General features: G+C 31.1%; 1 non-coding gene across 1 annotated transcript; it reads right to left on the bottom strand.

Moving 5' to 3' along the window:
• Positions 1-285: 285 nt before the first annotated feature.
• Positions 286-393, bottom strand: LOC122277873. Its single transcript, XR_006229182.1, has one exon. It is a non-coding gene; the product is annotated as a small nucleolar RNA R71 (small nucleolar RNA).
• Between the last annotated feature and the right edge of the window lie 4,891 nt (positions 394-5,284).

Raw genomic sequence — 5,284 nt, 5'->3', positions numbered from 1 at the left:
TATTCGCCAGTTGGATTTTAAAACAGGGATGATACAATTACTCCCTACTTTTCATGGCTTGGAAAATGAAAATCCATATGTGCACATTAGGGAGTTTGAGGAAGTAGTTGTGACTTTTCATAGTCAAAATGCAACTGATGACATTGTGAGACTTAAGTTCTTTCCTTTCTCTTTGAAGGATAGAGCTAAGAGTTGGCTATACTCTTTGAGACCACGATCTATTGGGTCATGGAATGAGATGACTCAGGTCTTTTTTAATAAATACTTTCCCCAACATAAGACCAATGCTTTAAAAAGACAAATCTCCACCTTTGTACAAAAGGACAGTGAGACTTTGTATCAGTCTTGGGAGAGATTTAAGGAGCTATTAAGTATGTGTCCTCACCATGGGTATGAGAATTGGCGCTTAGTGAGCTATTTTTATGAGGGGCTTACACCTAGAGAGCGTCAATTTGTGGAGATGATGTGTAATGGTGAGTTCTTATAGAAAGATCCTGATGAGGCCATAGAATACCTCAATGAGCTTGCTGAAAAAGCTCACACTTGGACTGGACCTAGTGCTACTGAGAGCACAAATAGGTCACGACCTCAGTAAGATCATTCACAACAAAAGAAAAGGCGATAAAAGATTTTTCATTGTCAGAAGATGAATTTTCAGAGTCGGAACTGTCACTAAGTGACACATTCAAAATTTTTCCTGTACTTTTTCTAAAATTTAGACATTCAATTTTTATGTGACCATACCTAGAACATTTAGGACATTTCACTTTGTCTTTTTTTTTTTTTTTACTTTTATCTCTATTCCAATTTTCGGATTCATTTTTCTTATCAGAAAATTCTTTTTCTCTTTTTGATTTTTCACTACCCTTTTTATTAAACATGAATTTTCTAAATTTTCTTGCAATGAGAGCTATTTTCTTATTATTTAAACTTTCTTCATTAGAGGAGTCCTTATGATTTTCTTTTACAGTTTTCAAGGCAATGGACTTATCTTTTCTTGTTTGAGGAAGCGAAAACTCATATGTTTGTAAAGATCCGACCAGCTTTTCAACTTTTATTGTATCCAAATCTTTACTTTCTTCAATAGTTGTAACTTTAGGTCTAAATCTTTCAGGTAAAAACTTTAGAATCTTCCTCACAATTCTTGAATCATCAACTTTTACTCTGAGATTAAACCTGGAATTAACAATGCCATTAAGTTTAGCATAAAACTCATTAAAACTTTCATCTTTTAGCATCTTAATCTCTTCAAACTTAGAGGTTAACAGTTGTAATTTTGAGTTTTTCACGGTTTTTGTTCCTTCATGCGTAGAATTTTCCATGCTATTTTAGCAACCTCACACATGAAGATTCTTTTAAATTCTTCAGGAGATACAACCATGAAGATAGCATTCAGTCCCTTGCTATTCCAATTATAGTTGTTGATCTCTTCTTTTGTCTAAGCATCAATGCTTGTTGCAGGTTTAGTCCATTCCTGTTCAACAGTACCACACTCATTCATCTAACGATTTGAGGAAAGCTCACATGCGTACTTTCTAATATGCATAATTTTTACCATTGAAGTGTGGTGGAGCAGTCAATGATGACATATTATAGGAGCACGGATCACACTCAGATGAGTGAACCACTCTCTAATACCAATTAAAATTCCCAATGTATCTCTGCAAATTCAATAAATTGCCGCAGTAGCAACTAAAACTTCTGGCGATTTTCAAATGTTGCCTTTCCTCCTAGAACTCTAGGGGCTGAAATCCAATTACACGATCCTCCAAACTCGAAGCACGATCACACTTAAAGAGAGGTGAAAATCAAAGTGAAAATTCTCAAATGAATTTTCCTTTTCTAAGCACCCAGAAATCTCACTCAATAATACTCAATTAAAAAACCTGTTTGAAGTATGACATCGAATCCCTTTAAGTATTAGGTCTGGAAAGAGTCCTAATTGAAGTAGGATTCTGCTGACAGGTATAGACAGTCACGAGAAAGTTTCCTGACGGGTTGCTGAAATTTCGCGATAATTCTTCACTATAGTTTATTATCTGTGTTCAGTTTTGGGTCTTGATAATTGTAGATTCTTATGGATTAGAAATTCATGTAACCGACTTATCTAAACAACCTTATAAACTTCTATATAAACTCAATGTTGTTAAAGATAAAGTCATATCTTATTTTACATTCATCCAAATTTAATCAAATAATAATAAGATAAATCTTATCATTTAGTCATCTAATCCTAATCAATTTCTACCTTTACAATATTTTACTAATGTTACAATATTAAGCTTAGACTTTGTAAATGGCACTTATTTTAGTGAAACCAGACAATTTATAAACATGATCTACAATTAGATTCATAAGATTGCTAAAACCAAACGATGAGAACATATTTAATTACAAATATATATATATATATATATATATATATATATATATATATATAGTTAGCCTAAGATCAACCGATTTACATTATGTACATTTTTATTCATAAGTACTTATACTTGCAAACGTGGACACCTCCGAATTGCCTACGTGGCAAAATTTAGTTTTGCAAGATAATTTAATTTTAAGCACTATTTATTGGATAGCAAAATTTGTCGAATAGGTAATATTGATGGCGTGTTCTTGATTGCAATATTATAATAATTAAAATTATTGTTACTCATCATCTTCACACACTATATTTATTTTATTTTATTATTTTTTTTAATTTTTAATTTTTTAAATTAATTGAATTATTCTACTCATTATCTATATACTAAATATTTGATAAGAAAAAAAAGTAAAAAGATAATAAAATAATTATATGTGATGTGTGGTGTGAGAATACTGAATAAAATTTTTTAAAAATTAAATGTGAAGCGTATGTGTCACTTTGGAAATATATATACATTTTGAAAAGAAGTGGGACGTATTTTGCAATTCTGAAACTTATAAATCAGTCTAAAAGTAGACTATAATCATTTGATTATTGCAGGTAAAGTCAACGTTTACAAATTCATGCATGCAACTTGATCTAACTTTACATTAAGATAAATATATATGTATATATATATATTGTAGACTAACTAAAATGAAGTAGGAGAAGGGAAAAGTAATTTTCCAAGATAATAAAGTGTCACATACGGACGGGTCATTGGCAGCGACTTTCCACACCAAATTAAAATGGTTATTGGTAACTCAGCGGCGGTTTGATTAACCGAATATAATCTATTTTATTTTATTTCATTATTACAATATTTTTAAATTTTCTTATAAAATATACTAAACAATTTAATTTTTTCAAATTTCAAAACAAAACTTCTATTAAAAAATTATATTATAACAATATTTTATTCAATTTTTAACAAAATAACTCAGCTTATCTTATCTAAACTGTATAACCAAACGATGCCTTAATTTCCATGAGTCATGAGAACAAAAAATATTAATTTCCATACTAACTGTCAACAACAAGGTTTAATTTCCACATTAATCTAAATATATATATATATATATATATATATATATATAAAGTTACCACTAAGGTAGTAGTCTAGTTGGTACGTACAAGGTAGTATTCCATGGCTTTAAAGTCAAAGAGTTTGAATCCACACATAATTAAAAAGTACGTGTGGTAGTAAAACTTGATTTTTGCGCCATGTGAATAAGCCTTAGACCAGCTGGATAATTTAGAGATGTTGCGGTAACGGGCTTGCCTTTTGAGCCATATTTATGGCTCAAATCAAACATTTCACAATGGAGAATTATGGTCATGCTCAAAGAGGGTTACTATGCTGGTTGTCTCTACCTCGTTGTAAAAGGTAAGATTACTTGAACAATAGTAGAACCCAACCTACCTATGATGAATATGGACCAAGTTGCTTGTTCAGCATTTAATTAATTGGCATACAAAATGGGTTTGCATGCTAATTGACCATATATATAAAATAGCATATCTAGTTCATATCATATTTGGTTTATCGAATCTAATCGAAGGCTTTAGAAGAGCTTATATTGTGTTGTCTAAAGTACCAAAATTTGTATAGATGATACTCTATTTTCTTCACGAGAAGAAATTTATTGAGTTTTAAGGATATATGTTGTAATGGTTGTCATATTGAAACCACCAACGAAAACAATAAAGAGCATCTTCTCATTATTAAAATAATTTTGAGCCAGAAGCTCGTATTAGAAAAACTGCATGCTCTCTCATTTGGATTGTATTGTACAGAAATGAGAACAATCGAATCACATGTGGTAATGCACCATAAGTGCATTGATCCCAAAATATTTATGACTTGGCATAATCGCCTTGGATATCTGGGATCAATAATGATGAGATGAATAATTGATAATTATTATGGTTATCCCCTAAAGAATCAGAGGATTTTCTTACTTAATGAATATCCATGCTCTGCGTGTTCTTAGGGTAAATTGATTGTCAAACCATCTCTCTCAAAGATTATTTTTGAAGCTCCATCATTTTTACAAAGGATTCATGAGAATATATGTGGGTCTATTCAAGCATCAAATGGACCGTTCAGATACTTTATGGTTTTAATTGATGCATTAAGTCGATGGTCATATGTTTATCTACTTTCCATTACAAGTATTGCATTTGCTAAACTTATTGCCCAAATAATTAAACTACAAGTATAATTCTCTGACTATCTAATTAAAACTATTCGACTGGATAATGTAGGTAAATTTACATCTCAAACTTTTGATAATTATTACATGTTAATAGGAATAGATGTTGAACATCCAGTTGCCTACACACAAACTCAAAATGGTTTAGCTGAATCATTAATTAAAAGACTTCAGGTAATCGCTAGACCTTTACTTATGAAATCAAAACTTCCTATTTCTGCCTGGAGACATGCTATACTTCATGCAGCATCGTTGATTCGAGTTAGGCAATCGGCATATCACAAATATTCTGTATTACAGCTTGCATTTGGTCAACAACAAAATATTTTTCATCTTCGTATTTTTGGATATATGGTATATGTTCTAATTGCATCTCTACAACGTACAAAGATGGGTCCTCAACGTAGACTTGGAATATATGTTGGGTTTGATTCTCCATCTATTATTAGATATCTTGAGCCTCTTATAGAGGATATGTTTAAGGCACGTTTTGAAGATTTTCATTTTGACGAATCCATTTTTTCAACATTGGGTAATGAGAAGTCGGTGCCTGAAGCACGACAGGAAATTAATTGGAAAAATAAAGCCCTTTCTCAATTTGGTCATCGTACAAATGATTATAAACTAGAGATTCAAAAGATTATTCATTTTGCAA

This window comes from Carya illinoinensis, chromosome 9, assembly GCF_018687715.1.
Source record: "Carya illinoinensis cultivar Pawnee chromosome 9, C.illinoinensisPawnee_v1, whole genome shotgun sequence".
In the NCBI taxonomy this organism is placed as follows: domain Eukaryota; kingdom Viridiplantae; phylum Streptophyta; class Magnoliopsida; order Fagales; family Juglandaceae; genus Carya; species Carya illinoinensis.
This window is presented reverse-complemented; position numbering and strand designations above follow the sequence as displayed.